This window comes from Oreochromis niloticus, linkage group LG22 (genome assembly GCF_001858045.2).
Source record: "Oreochromis niloticus isolate F11D_XX linkage group LG22, O_niloticus_UMD_NMBU, whole genome shotgun sequence".
Taxonomy (NCBI): domain Eukaryota; kingdom Metazoa; phylum Chordata; class Actinopteri; order Cichliformes; family Cichlidae; genus Oreochromis; species Oreochromis niloticus.
Window position 1 is genome coordinate 10,158,102 of NC_031985.2, and position 16,348 is coordinate 10,174,449.

General features: G+C 39.4%; 1 protein-coding gene and 1 long non-coding RNA gene across 9 annotated transcripts in view; one reads left to right on the forward strand and one right to left on the reverse strand.

Moving 5' to 3' along the window:
- LOC100710612 (CD209 antigen-like protein E) overlaps positions 1-16,348 on the forward strand; it is a 79,989-nt gene that overhangs the window by 52,291 nt on the left and 11,350 nt on the right. The window lies entirely within an intron of this gene.
- Positions 1,600-15,263, reverse strand: LOC109196569 (uncharacterized). Its single transcript, XR_002058009.2, has 2 exons — positions 14,604-15,263; positions 1,600-2,047 (listed from the first exon to the last, which is right to left on the reverse strand). It is a non-coding gene; the product is annotated as an uncharacterized LOC109196569 (long non-coding RNA).

A 16,348-nucleotide genomic window follows, 5' to 3' on the forward strand; every position in this document is an offset into this window, starting at 1 on the left:
AGCTTTCCGTTCTTCTTTACACAGGAACTTGTCTTCACAGGCATTTGATAAAGCATAGACAAGTCTTCATGTTTATCAGGGTGAATCGTCATTCAGAGTTTACACAATTACAAGCAAAGCATATTTGAATAATAAACAAAATCTTTTCACATTTCCCTCCTGTTGTTTAACTTTCACACTAGTTAAAACACCATTGGTTTATTATCTGTGCATGATTTCTTGCAGCGCATTTTTAATCAGCACGTCATACATTGGTGTATCACAGCATTTCAGTGTCAGGTGGATTATCATCATCTTCGTCCATGGGCAGTGTCAGGTATGCCTGCACATGAACTGCAACAACTTTATTAATCATTGATTGTACACATGGCAAGATACAAGAAGTAAAACAACAGAGTAGGAGTAGAAGAACTCCTACAAAAACCAGTCCTTTTATTAAAAGAGATTTCCAGGAACCACTCAACAGCCGGGTAAGCCAATCTTCAGTGTTCGTGACATAGTCCTGTTGCTGAGCGTCCCTGAGATGTTTCAGCGTGCGTAAGGCGTCGGTCATGTTGGAAGAGTGAACATTATCTGGAATGTACGTACAGCATGTGTTGTTAAAGAGTATACAGAGTCCTCCTTTTTCGGCCAGAATCATGTCCAATGCGACTCGGTGTTGCATCACAGTTATGCGCAGGGCATCAATCTCTTCATTTTGTTGATTGTTGATTTTGCATGAGGCATTCAGGAACAGTCCAAAGCGGTAGTCCAAAGTTTCAATCCTTAACATGTTCTTTCCAGTGCCCACCCATGGAAACAGTGAGTGGAGGACCTTTTGTCCGGTGGTCCAAAGCTTAAATTCCTCTGGCAGATCACTGCCATAGATGGGATCATGTGGTTGTAGTGTGGAGACGTCTCGTCGTTGTCTTGTAGTCTGAGAGCTATTTACAGCTGACATCCTGAAGGTGTGGTCTGAAATGAAGATCGGGGCACAGGTGCCCGTCCATCCGGGTGGCAGTATGAAGTAGGCACGTTGTCCACACAGCCAGGCCATTCCCTGCACCCAGTAGGTGCCGTTGCTGGGCGCGGACGTGTTTACAGGTGCGCCCTCTCCGTTGGCTGTGGTTTGGTTACAGTTGGTGGTGTTGCCTAGGGGTCTGTTACCGTCGTCTTGTCGGTAGCACATGGAGTGGTTCTTCCCTGGGGTTTGGTCCAAGAACACTGGGAAGTGTATGGACGTGTTCCGATTCGTCACGTTGAAGTTGATCCAGAAGAGTTGGTCACACGTTCCGTTGTCAAGTCCAGCGTTTTTGACGGTGATTATCTCGTATTGGGGTGGTCCCTGGAAGATACTAAAAAGGTTAAGCAAGTAGATGGTAGATGAGCTTGTCTCGTTGATGATGATTTTATTATGTTGATAGCCAATGCCCGCGAAGCTGGCAGCGCACTTGGCTTGTGTTTTATTCATGTAGTTTCCATAAAAAGTGGGATGTGTTGAAGTGCATGGCATGTGGGAGCAGACGTAACATGCAGTGTTATTAGGCTCTCCCTTAGTTCTGTCATGTACGTAGCGGTACCATGCGTTATTCATCCATGGGTGGATGTGGTCTTGTGTCATGTCACGGAGGTGTGAATTGTCATGCGTCCATCTCGTCCGTAGATGGTGCTGTTCGTTTTCTGTACCATCCTCTAGAAACATGAGGAGTCCTGCTGAGAGTAGGAGGACAGCCACGAGGACAACAGGAGTCTTCATGGCGACCAAACACACCTAGGTCCTCAGGTGAGTAGACTACTGGCAAGAAGCAGAGGGCGGGATATACCCGATCAGCCCTCCCTTCACCAGTCAGATCACCTGAGGGTAGGGGTGCCGGCGCCTAGGAGTCTGGGCTGTCACTCACTTTCTTGCAGTGGCTTTGGTGAATCCAAGATGGTCTCTCTGCTATCTTACAGGCGGTTGGCGTGGTGATGAGCACTTGGTAGGGTCCTTCCCAGCGGGGCGAGCTCCAATTCTTTCTGTGGAGAACTCGGATCAGGACCCAGTCGCCTGGTTTCAACCTGCAAGATACTGGAGAGTTGTTTAGAACAATCTCTTTATTTTCAAGTAATTTCAAGTTGTGAGTTTCTGGGAACTTTGTGTCAGTCTCATCCACATTTTTACCAGGCCTGTACACTCAGGCCATGGTCTCCCTGTTTCTTCCATGCATTTTCTCAGTCTCTGTTTTATTTCCTAGTGCTTCAGAGACCTTACTGATTACTTCATTGACAAAATGTGTCCCATTGTCTGATCTTATCAGAGTGGGGATGCCATATATTGAAATAAAATGGTTTCACAAACATTTTGCTACTGGCATCTGCTTTTTTTACTGGATAGATTTCTGGCCATTTTGAGATCACGTCTATGATCACTAGAGCGTATTCTGAGCCTTGGCATTCATTTAGCTCAATAAAACCCATGTGGATTGTATGAAAAGGATGAGGTGGTGTGCATTATGTGCATTATGTTTTTGGCAAATCATGACAAATTCTTTTGCTGAAGTTTCGAAATTTAGAGTGTAAAAGTGTTTTGGAGATGATATCTCCTATCCCTCCTGTTGACGCATGGAGAGTAACTACATGTGTCACTAAGGCTGCTGTTTTGTGTAGAGATTTTGGAAGTATTGGTTTTCCTTCACAAATCATCAAGTCCTCTCTTAGTTGCGCTCCGCATTTCAGCCATTTCTTTTGCTCAGCTGTGGGAGCTGCTTTTTGTTCATCCTTTGTAATTTCATAGTCATCCTTCTGATGTGCTGAACATCAGAAGCATATTGCTAAATGTCGTATCACATGATGAGTTTTCTCCCATGTAAACAGATGTGTGCCATGATAAAACCTTCTCCACACACTAGAAACAAGAAACTAATTTCAACCGTTGTTACATCTTATTCACTTATTTTATAATACAGTTATTTTTTCAAATCTAATATCAATCAACTAATTTGCATATCAGCTTATAATGCTCTAAAGTGACAGGTCAACAGAAATGCACGTTCAAAAGATTATCACAAAAGAGAATTTCCTCCATACAGTAAATTACTTGTGTTGCATCAATCAAGGAGAAAGCATCTCACAATTTATTGTATTACCAACTAAATTTATTGTCTGATCACTGCTTGGTCATACCGGACTCTCTCTGTGTCTTTATTTTTCCTTCTCTGTTTTCACAAACGTTTCACCTATTGTCCTGCAAGCTGGAGGGTTAAATGTCAGTAGTGGGTAAATTCAGCAGTTGATAACAAAATATTAAGTTTTTCCTGTTTTAACACCAATGTGAGATATAGAGGCGCACATATAGTGTGTGCTCTAGTGTAAGCTGCTCTTCATTGCATGTATGTGTGTTAGTACGCTTGCATGCAGGGCCTCTGGGCCTGTCTCACCCAAAAGGGCATTTTCTTAACAGTTGCCTTTCACTCGTGTGTGTTAAGAAAGGCAAATGTGCTTGTAGCAGTTGTGAGATTATATTACATTATACCTGTAATCAAAATGAGTGAATCATGATACTGCTGTAGGCCACATCATACTTCTTGTGTAATCAGTATGTAGTTTTAGTTTGCATCACACTTCTTAGTTAAAAGAATGTGAAAATCATTAGATTTATCAGATAGGTTTGTATTATCCTATACTGCTGATTTACTGCTGATTTACTGTGAGTGAGTTACACTGTTTCATGACATTTCATACTGCCGAGTTATGAAGAGAATATTGTATTCAGAGAGTAGGGGCCTCTCTCTTTTTTTTTTTCCTTTGTGATAGTAAAGAGAACAGAGCACATGCCACGGGAGCGTCACCCCCACCTTTGGTGGAAGCAGAAAAACAGGGAGCCAAGGTCATAACTCAGGCTCACAAAGAGTCAGAAAGAATGTGAATACTTAGTTTTGTGGCTGTGGCGCATTTTGTATAGCTTCTTTTCTTTGTTTAGTAGTGTTAAGGGTCCGAAATTGAGGACGAGAGTAAAACAATGATAGTCCAGAAAAGGCCGTTCAAACAATTGATTTTAATGAATACACGCAGCGTGGGGAGATGTAAACTGGAAACCATCAGTTGTAAATCCCCAACCAAAAATACACTTCAGATTGCTTTTATAACATCAGGGTATTATGACGCCCCCTCATGCGTTTACCAGCACATAATTTGCATGTACAGAACATTATTTGCCTCTTCTACAGACACTGATCAATCTTAAGAGATAACTGCAGAGACAGGAGTTCCCCTTTCTGGCATCCATCCAAATATGGTGATGAGGTCCCCATGGACTTGTCCTCCTCTTTGCGTCACCTGTTGCTAGGCAAACTCAAATACAACAAGAAGCTGAATACATTCAGGCCTTTGCTCAGCCACTATTTTACTGTAACAAAATACTCAGCATATAAGCTTTTAAGATTATAGATTTAACTCAACGATTTAAAGTGGTTATAACTGCACCTGTAATAAATATGTTAATATTTGATTATGATAACCCCTGTAATACAAATTATAACATAATGCCAGCAACTTCAATAAACACTTGAATAAAATGATAATTAATGCAATGATAAAGATGATGGTTATGTAAGATAATCCCTGTAATTCCACAATTCCCTCTCTTGACGTCTTCCAAAGACGTCACATTCCCAGGTCCACTACCTTCGCTCTGACCCTCTCTAGCCGTCCCCTGACTCAGCAAACCAGACAATAACCTCACTTCATCTAGGTGGTCCAGTAATAAAACGCCAGCTCCCACTTGAAAACACTTCATGCTTAAGTGGTCTCTGCTCCTTTCCTGGGTCCCTCTCTAGTGGAAATCTAGTGGAATGGACCCTCGTCATCAATCACTAAGTAAACTAAATTGGCGCAGGTCTCAAATAAGAAGTAGAAGACTCTTGGGCCCTCGCTCAGGCCTGCTACTAGATTTATGTGTATTGTAAGCATGCATGCAATTAACCTGCTATGTTCTCATCTTCCCTCAACATGTATCACGTGGACACTCTCACCAGTGAAGCTTAAAACCCTCTTGGATAGAACATCAACTCTAAACGAGCACAGATATGCAATGTGTATAAAATGAACTAAACCTGTGAATAGAATGAATGTGATGACAAACATATTCAATGCAATATGAACCCTGTAAACAATATTACTGATAAACAATGTTTCCTTATTATTTTGTCATAAAATAAATCTAATAACTTAAGCTGTGTGACGGCACCTTGCGTTTACGCCAGGCTGTGAGCTGCCCTAAATCTACTTGCTACACCCCCTTTTTCACCTAGTTTAATTTTTTCAATCCTAGTTTAAACTATTCCTAACTTCCCTCAGTGCACACTGTAAAGTGTAAAAGATACAATTAGCTTTCTCCTGGTAAAAGGGCCTACATTATTTTCTCAACCTTTGGAAACCTCCTCTATCGAGTTAACCCATTTCATTTTTCAGACTTAGGCCTGATTTCTTCGCCCCCTTTAACGGGTAGCGCATATCCGGTCTGAACACTGTGTTTGGGCAATTTACGAATTGTTCCAGGATTTCTATGTTATGTAAAGTTCCTCTCATCCCTTTTATGCTTCCATTATAACCTACGTCTAACAAGCTTTTGACCTTCTTTGTAACATAAACAACTAGGTGTATTTGTGCTCTGTTTTTCTCCTTTCTCTGGTTGGTTCCGTTCGGTCTGGGGCTTCCAGGATTCTCGCCCCCCTATGGTCGCTGTGGTCCTGAAATCTTCTCCTGTAAAGGATAGAAAACAAAAACCTCTCTCTGCTACACCTCACTAATCTACTGTGTTCATCCAATGTTCCTTTAATTATTCAAACTTGGTTCACAATATCATGTTCTGGGCTTTATCCTTTTTATTAACTTTACTTAATCTCAATACTCTTTATGTGTGTGAGCAATACTTTTAGTTTTATTAAACACACCCCGGGTAAAATATACACCATCCCCATGTCAGCCTAACTCTCCGCTAGAAAGCACGCTTCAGAATTTCTATCAGGATTTACACCTCTTTTTGCTTCAAGCATATACCTAACATGCAAAAATTACTGTTAATGCCAGTTACACAAGTTTCCATTATTTACAACATTTTGTTTCACCCGTCTCAGCCTCACATGTTTCCTGTTCACTTATTACATGTATTCATCTTTAACACCTTTTACCTCATTAGTTGCTAAGCAGAAACAAAACACCATGTGTTCCACCTTTGCCCTATAAAATAAATCTATGTCATATTTGTGTCTGTAAGCATGTTTTGCATTCATTCATTACACTCCACGCCATCCCTGCAAGTTAAGAGCTATACAGTTAAAAGCTACAGGCCTTTGGCCTCGCCTATTTTAAATCAAGCAGGGGAGTTTCATTTTACTTTAAAAATAACTCTATTTAAAAATAACAATTTCTGCCTCAGTTTTACCATATCTAAATTATCAACAACCCCAAAAGTCATAAAATGATCCTAGAACCCATCTCAAATTACCTCTTAAATTCCCCCTTTATATTTGGACACACCAAATGTGTCCAAATAAATAAAAACTCAAAAAACTCAAAATGCATCACCCGGGGTTAAGAAATTAAAGGAAAAAGGTTAGTCATATCATCTCTCAGAACAGCTCAGCAATCCTCCTCTCCGGTGGATCTGCTCCAGCCCTGAAAACCTGTGCTTAAGGAATAAAATCAATTTAATCATCATGTCAAATCTTCTCAAAGTCCTTGCTCCATGCAAAAGTCTGGATCCTTAGAATTTCCTGGAAACAAAACCTATACTTTATATTTCATACTCAACTCTCCCCCTTTATGATCCAATCTGTGTTACAATAAAGAAAACTTAAAACAGAACAGTTATCAATCATGTGTTTCTTCAGTTAATGGTAGCATGAGTTATATCAAACAATGTTTCCCTTTTAGCATTTAGCATTTTATAATGTAATAACATAATCCAACCCCAGTAAATAAAACAAAAATTCCCTCCAAGCAAACCTCAGCATCCCCAGAATTAAATCTTCCACTTGTCCTGCTCATGGCAAAAGCAAAACAAAGCATCCCCTTTCTTTTCCTCACATGGTAAATTGTCTGTCCACATTTACTCGTTCCCACCTTAGTCCAGTCATTCACATTCACTCACATGCATTCACACATGATATTTTTTGCTGATCTGCAGCCCTCCGCGCACGTCATCAGATGCTCCACATCAGCAAAATGAGCTCAATCATTTGTTTTATTTCGTTTTTCCTTTTTAGGAAAATAGTTCTCTATACTTTTTACTGGATTGACTCGCTGCAATCCTTACTTGGTAATTTGTCCGCGCCGTCAGTTCACTCTCTTCCAGGCCTGCTTAGAGCAAAAATGAAAAAAGAGAGCTGATTGTTAGCTCATCAAAGTACAAAACAAAATCACCTGACAGGTTTTTTTCTAAGTGCACTGTTATAAAAACTATGGGCCCTTTTAGACATGTCCATGTTTATCAAAGCTCCCTCTATTAAAATGAAAAACAACAGCCCCAAAAATCTTAAACAATCTTAAATTTCACCCATTCAACTCACTGAAAACCTTGTCAAAAGCTGCACCGTTTTACACACAACCATGTCCCCTTTGACACTTCACCATACTTAGATTCAGCCTAAAATATAAACACGTTATAACAATGTGTCAACACTTAAATTATAAATTTCTTGTCCAAATTTGCACCTCTGAACTGTCTACTTTGCTTCCTTTCCTCAAGGCCTCAATCACACACACACAGCAAGCTCCTCTGTCGTCACTCACTCGAGCTAATTTACATACTGTATCATATCTCCACAAGTAAACTTGGCAAGAGAAATACATGTTTAAAACTTATCACATTATTGAATTACTTTCATTTTCTTTCTATACTAATCACTGGTTTTAATCACTCAGTACACTACTTTAATCACTTTTCTTTTGTTTTTTCCATCTATTATATTAAACATTCACACCATTCTCTCACTCATACAAGCAGCAAGCTGATCTTCATTGCGTATGCTTGTGTTCTTAGCCAGGTTTTTAATCAATCTCTATTCATTAATCTTCATGAGCTTGTCTTTGTAAGGTTAATGCATTCTGTTTGTGTATGTTTGGTTTTGCATATGTTGCTTTCCAGTATTTCAGACTCCTTGACAATTCTGCACTTAAACAGTCAGTTTTCTCTTTCCCGAATTACTAACCCAAATTTTTGATTTCCCACCTTAAATAACAGCCCCCCTGGTCTTCAGCCAGGTGTTAGGGCTTGCTTTTCAGGTTCATGGACACATCATTCTGTGAACAATCCAACCAGAAACTTGCCTTAACATATCCAGTGATGTCAACCTATAATTTTCTTCCGACTGCGGCAGTGGAGAGTTGATCCGGTTCTGCTTTACTCCTGAAAATAACGAAACTAAGACATTTTCATTATTATCACAAGTGCTTAAATGACCCATTTCTCTATCTCTGGTCAGAAATACCAATTATGCCATGCATGTAAGCGTGTTCTTCCTTGCAATCTACATTAATTGAGTGTAAGCTGCTTTCTCCGTTGCCTGCCATGTGATCATCTTAATTAAGTGTAAGCTGCATCTTCATTGCATCCTAAATTATAATCAGTTTTACTTCATGCATTTTCCACTGAGCTTTAGATTCAAACTATCTCACTTCTGATTCATTTCAAAAATAATCTCACATGTAACAATTTGTATGTGTGTTTTCTATTCATTAAGGTAATGACAATTATTTTCTTTCATTATTCTTACCTTTTCTAATGTTTACCTCTTTGTTATGCTGTGGTGGACATCCCTAAACAATTCATGAGTTCAGGCTTCAATTTTCAATCCAATTATATCCTATATTCTCGCAGTCAAACTCGTCCAGCTTCATCTCTCACCGGTCCTTTTTCATTCACCGTGTCCTGTTCGGGCTTCAAAGTTCCAGCAAACACAGTCTCAACTCAGCTGTTGTCTTCTTCTCTGTTTCTTTACAGCCTTTTCTTTTAAGTTAAGTCCCAGCATGGCAAAATATCACTCAATGTCCAGTGCTCTTCCACAATTCTTTATCCCACTGTTCAACTGCCCAGCCTGTATTTTCACAGTACATCTTGCATTACTCTTACATGCTGCTGCTGGTCGTCAGTCGTCATCAGTGTTAATGGATCAGTGGCACTGTCGTTTGCCTGCTGTATTCAAGTCCACGATGTTCTATCGGTCTTCATCAGGCGATTAACTGTCCTTTGAACTTCTTCTCCGCTTCAGGGACAAAGTGAGAGATCCAGCCGCACAATTTCGAGCCAAAAACTGGCTTATTCTCCCAATTCTTTTAATCTACTTTTCTGCTGCTGAACTCAAGGTTCCAAAGTTGAGAGACGCCCACCTGTATTGACACACTCAAGCATACAATTAGTATTATATTCATTTTTTTTTATCTTAAAACCTCGATTTGCTTCATCTTCTTAGAATTTAACTCTGTCCATTTCTCTGGGTGCTCCCCTGACATCATCAGTCACACACACCTTCCTGTCACACACACAGCAGCACAGTATTTCCTGTTTCTCTTTCCTGTTTCTACAAATTAATCAAACACTTGTTTTTTTTTTTTTTTCATATTTACAGTCTACAAACCCTCTTTTAGTTTTACTAAGTCTTGGTCTAAAAACAATACACCTTCCTTTCACACACACACTTTTAAATATACTAAGTTTTTGCATTTGTCAGTTTTTTTTTTTTTTTTTTTTTTTTGTGACATCATTCACACAATACTTTCATAATCATCTCACACACACTGCCTTTTCTCTCAAACTTCTACTTTTTCACTCATTCTACTATAAACCTCCCTAGTGTTATTATGACTTATTTGCTATTTGGTACAAATCACACAGAGTCACTCAAATCAAATACTGACAGCATTCACACAGTTAAAATCACTCAAAATACGCTTTCATACGAGTAACTTGGACATGCCTTCCATAATCAGAAAGAGCAAGTCAAAAGAAAAAAAGAAAAACTGAAACCTCTCATCGTCTCACACACAGCTTCTCACCACACACACATAACTGAAAAGTAAAACACACCAGCCTTTATGGCTCAAAATATATACATCTATCAAAATTCAGTCACTTACTATACATCCACTACAGCAACTCAAAACTTTATTTATAACCCTCTAATAAACATAAATGGCGTCTTAAACACACGCATACAACAATGTTTGCAGCAGTACTTGTGAAACCAACTGTGGTTTAAGCAGTTCACAGCTTCTTAATTTGCATTTTATGGCCTTCTAGGACATTCTAGTCTCTAATTCCTCTGTTTTCATGTTATCTCCGTTTTACACACACAAACACCACAAACACACTCCCCCTAAAAACCCACTCTAAACTATCCCTAAAAACACACACAAAAACCCTTAAGAAACTTCATTCATTTATTTATTATTATTTTAAACCCTTAAGATGTTGTACTGTGTTTCCTCTGTGCCCGTTGCAACCTATATTAACATAAAGCCAAAATGTAAACAAGACTGTCAAATCTAACTACTTATATACACCAAAGGGACATCACTTACAGACATATTTATTAATGAAATTATTTCAAAAGTCAATTTCAGTTTTCAGACCCCAAATAACGGTCATAAGTATCAACAGTTTATATATCCTATCTCAAAACCCCGCAAACAGTCATACAGTCATGGCAAGAAATAAAAACTTTACTTACAATATTGTAATAAACAAAACCAGCATCTTAAATACAGGCGTTCAGCAATGTGTAACACTCTCTATGAACTTCCTAAAACTCTAGGGACCTCGCAGCTGCCTCATTTGCATTTTCACACACACACACACAGTCTAAAAATAATACCAGCCTGACTCACAGACTCCTCTCACACACAATTTTACCCAGACGTCTTTATAATTACAACTGCAGTATTAGGCCTGACATTTTAAAACCTACACAATTTCGACAAATTTAAATTAACGGTCCAACCGATAAACTCCCTGAGTTTTTTGTCATCAATTAACCAGTCTCGGCCCCGGACCGTGGTCACATATCTAATGCCCTAACACAATTTAAAAGCGTCAACCAACTCAACCCCTGCCGAGAAGCTCTATTTTGGGGCATTTCACATCCCAGACTTCCCCGAAGTTTTAAGTTAAAGTTACACGCCCGAAACCCGGTTTCTACTGACCAAAAAAGTGCAAACCACCGCCCCGGACGGTAAACTGACCTAGTCAGTAGCTATTCTGGAGCCTCGTTGTTCTCCACACTTGCCAAGTGAACTATCCCTCACCGAGGCAGATGTCGATCGTCACCGACAAATTGGAAGCGTCACCTTCCGACAATGCACTTCTCAGAATTCCCAGAATCCCGCACTACACAAATTTAATTACTTTTGAAGACACCCCATAAAATTACACAAGCAATGTTATTGATGTCCAAGCCCGGCTTTATGTTCAATTAAGACTTAACTGTCACAAACTCTTCGCCAATAACCTATAACTCTAACTTCACTCTGCAGTCCAACTGCTTTAAATACACTTATTCTCTTTACTATTTACTTATTTTCTCTTATTCTCTTTAGTTATTTTCAACGTTTCATTATCATTTCTTTAACTTCACTTCTCATGAGATTTTCACCAAAATCAAAAACAGACCTTTACCAGTAATTTCAGTGAGTAAACTTTAATTTTGTCATAACCAATCCAGCACTGTTTGGAAATAATTCAACAGGTAGTGCCTTACCTTTGAATAAGCCGGCTTATGTCCACTCACTTCGACCACTGACTCGTGTCTGCTCGTTCGAGCGCCTCGGACCCTCTCGGTCTCAACCTCCAACTCTATGTCCTCAACCCTGGCCAATGCACCAAATGTTAAGGGTCCGAAATTGAGGACGAGAGTAAAACAATGATAGTCCAGAAAAGGCCGTTCAAACAATTGATTTTAATGAATACACGCAGCGTGGGGAGATGTAAACTGGAAACCATCAGTTGTAAATCCCCAACCAAAAATACACTTCAGATTGCTTTTATAACATCAGGGTATTATGACGCCCCCTCATGCGTTTACCAGCACATAATTTGCATGTACAGAACATTATTTGCCTCTTCTACAGACACTGATCAATCTTAAGAGATAACTGCAGAGACAGGAGTTCCCCTTTCTGGCATCCATCCAAATATGGTGATGAGGTCCCCATGGACTTGTCCTCCTCTTTGCGTCACCTGTTGCTAGGCAAACTCAAATACAACAAGAAGCTGAATACATTCAGGCCTTTGCTCAGCCACTATTTTACTGTAACAAAATACTCAGCATATAAGCTTTTAAGATTATAGATTTAACTCAACGATTTAAAGTGGTTATAACTGCACCTGTAATAAATATGTTAATATTTGATTATGATAACCCCTGTAATACAAATTATAACATAATGCCAGCAACTTCAATAAACACTTGAATAAAATGATAATTAATGCAATGATAAAGATGATGGTTATGTAAGATAATCCCTGTAATTCCACAGTAGCTTTCTGCCTTCACCTGAGGGTGTGCCCTAAGCATGTGACTTCAGGTCTCCATAATTGGAGTTTATTTAAAGATAAATGAGATGATTTCATATATTGCTCGCAGATCATGCACTAGACGGTATGTTGCAGTATTAGCCTGCTTCAACACTTAAACAAAACATCACTCTTTGTTTTATTATTATTATTATTATTATTATTATTATCCTCTCTCAAAACAGAAAACAAAATTGTAGTTGTTCTTGGCTGAGAAACACAAAACCTCTCCTTCTTTTTTTTTTTTTCAAAACAAGAAACTAAGTTTTAATTTCTCAGCCTTGTCACATAAAACAAAACAGATAACCCAGCTCTCAGCTGGCTCTGGACTTATCATCATCAAGGACACATGGTGAGAGCTACTTCGGAAGTTACAGCACTCATCACTCAAGCAACATTTCAAAAAACAAAAGAAACAAAAAACAAAACTCAGCACACTGCACAGAGAACAACAACAAGACATAACTGAAGATGTTGTTCTTGTTTGTTCTCCTTGAATTTTAGAATAAAGTTATTACATCTGCATTAGTAAATCATATGCCTAATCATTATGTGTAACTTGCTCATCAGCTTGGTAGTGTCCACATATTTAATTCATTTTATTCAGCTTCTCAAACCTGTAGCTTTAGCTGTTGTATACAGGGTTTGGCTTATTAGTTGTTAGTATAGGTTTGCTCTTCATCTCAACAAAGTCTCATCTAAGATGACAGGTTTACAAGCAGGTCAAGTGTCTCTATGCACCTGATTAGTGTAGTTATTTCCTTATTTTCTTCATCTCCTATATCATTGTACTGAGTTTGAGCAAACCTTAAGCTTGAATCAGACTACTTTTAACAATCTTCCACCTCGCATCATAACTGACTGAGGTGCCTCTTCCTATTAATAGTATGTCATTATTAATGTTATCATTGTATTGTTTTTCCTTTTTTATAACAGCAATAGTATATTACAATACACTACTTTACTACTAATATACAATAGTATATTAGTTTATATTTTATTATGTATCCATCACGGGTCTGTGTGAACCTGCAGCTTCACACCTTCCCAAGCTGGAGACATTTTCCTTGGCTGAACAATGACACAGCCTTAATATGCCTTATGCATCTCTCTTTTTTATTTGATATATTTTGTGTGAATTATCTGGTTTCACGCATTCTATTCATTCAGCTTGGTTGTCTTCCCAATTTTGTTTCATTGCTTTAATTTAAGTTAACCTTAATTTAACCTTTTGTTTATTCCACTTCATTCCTCTTTCCATGCTTTAAAATATTACAACTCTTGTGTATGCTTTGATTTCTTTTTAGCTTCCTTTTCAGTATTTATTTCTGCTTGGAGGGTTTCTTATAATTTAGTTAATGCATTTTCCCTCCCACGTGGGACATTTAGTTTTCTTTGGATTTCTCCATCTATATGCACTAATTTGTCCGGCGCCTGGACATTTCTTTTCTAGCCACTGCTCGTCAGCAGTGAGTTTTGTTGCTTTATTTCCCATTTTCTTATTTGTTTTATATGTTTATTTCTACTTATTTTATTTATTTCTTTATGTATTTAGCGCTTAGTAATACACACACACACCTGCGGCGCTTTCACTGGCACGAGAACAGAGAGAGGTGGCTGACACGCCCTTCTACTTTTGAGCTATTCTCAAAAGCGGTGTCAACTTTATGTGATAAAACACGACCTTCCTCTCGATTCACCAGTACTTCAGCGACCACCAGTAAACAAATCAGTGGAATAGTTCAGCCTCCTTATTGTGCTGTAAAAATCAACTTATTCCACCAAAAAAGACAATAAAAGACAGACAGTTTTAACGCGCGTTCACGCTACCAGCCTCTTAAGGCGAGCGTACTGCTTCCAGCCACTGTGGGCGAGCTAGGCCTATTTTACCCTTTCGGGGAGCTACCAATCACTTATGACGAGCTCAATATTTATTTTAGTGCTTCCAACCCTCTGCGGGCGAGCTGACTACCAGTCCTCAAGACGAGCTTAATGCTTCCAGTCTGTCTTGGACGAGTCTTAAGTTTCGTTTTCGTTTTTGCGCAAACCTTTATTATCTCAAAGTAGTCTGTCCTACCTTGGCGCTGGTTTCTTCAGATGCACCTGATCAGCCCCCGACGGTGCGGACCGCTTGTAAAACGTTGGCCAAGACCCGAATTCACGTCCTTGGACTTTATCACACACCTAGTATGTGAGCTGCCGGCAGACTTCAACGTGGGCTTCTCGCACCGACGGGACCTGGTGAGGCGCCTTCTGTGAGAGCTGCTTTAAATAGGCTGTCTCATCCGGCTTCGAAGGACCAAGAAATGTTGGAGGAAAATCTCCCAAATAGAAGGCTGCCAAAGTAAAACAGAGACACAGTGAGACAATATAATCAATCACATGTACATGGGGTGAACGTCTCTAATGAGAGTCACACCAGTACACTTCTTTATTGCAGGTTATATAGGCACAACAGGGCGGAGGCAGTCTCCGCCAGTTCTCAGAATATAGATTGCTTAACAGACAAATGCATTTCTTACTAAACATTCTGTCCGTACTATACTAAACGTCTACTTAAGTGGCACTTTCCGTTCTTCTTTGCACAGGAACTTGTCTTCACAGGCATTTGATAAGCATAGGCAAGGCTTCATGTTTATCAGGGTGAATCGTCATTCAGAGTTTACACAATCACAAGCAAAGCATATTTGAATAATAAACAAAATCTTTTCACAGACTCCATCATGCTCTACGCCCATGTAGTGATATTGTGTGACTGGACTAAATGTTGTGTACCATTAAAAATCAAAACAAACAGAAACACTCTCGTGCTTTAATAGCACTATTAGGAATCTCTGCCATATTAATCATGCTTAAGCCTGTTAGGATCCGTGTCACTTTCTTAGGATTAGTTAGCATTCTGGGAAATATGATGAGAAGCTTAATATCTCTCTTTATTCAGAGCTACAGCCAGGAGATGCTTAGCTTAGCATTAGCATTAAGCGGTAAAACAGCTAGCATCACGCTGTCTAAAGGTTAAAAACCAACCAGAGAGCTTTGTTTGTTTAAAGTGTCTAAAAACTATGCTGAGATAAAAGAAGGTGGTGGATGGAAGGTTCTGCAGTAGTGTTTTGGGGTGGGGTGGTAGCAACATCAGCATGATTGCAGGGTTGTTATGAGCTGCCATATACACTCACCAGCCATTCTGTTAGGTACACCCTGCTATTACTGGGTTGGACCGCTTTTTTGCCTTCAGAGCTGCTTCAAGTCTTAATGGCACAGATTCACCAAGGTGCTGGAAACATTCCTCAGAGATGTTGGTCCATGTTGACATGACAGGATTACACAGTAAATGCTTTAAATATCCAAAAGGTGCTCTGTTGGTCTGAGATCAGGTGACTGTGGAGGCCAGTAAACTTATTGTCATGTTCAAGAAACCAAGCCATCACAAGGTGGGTACACTGCGGTCAGAAAGGGAAGGACGTGGTCAGCAACAACACTCATTTAGGCTGTGGGGTTTAAATGATGCTCAGTTGGTACTAAGGAGCCAAAAGTGTGCCAAGAAAATGTCCCGTACACCATTACACCACCAGCCTGAACTGTTTATACAAGGCAGTTTGATCTGTGCTTTCAATTTATCCTACATTTATATAGTGAACATAGCAGGTTAATTGCATGCATGCTTACAATACACATTAAATCTAGCAGCAGGCCTGAGCGAAGGCCCAAGTGTCTTCTGCTTCTTTTTGAGACCTGCGCCAATTCTGTCTACTTAGTGATTGATGACGAGGGTCAATTATTAGCCCTTAGAGACCCTGAAGCTTGAAGTTTATTACCTTAAAA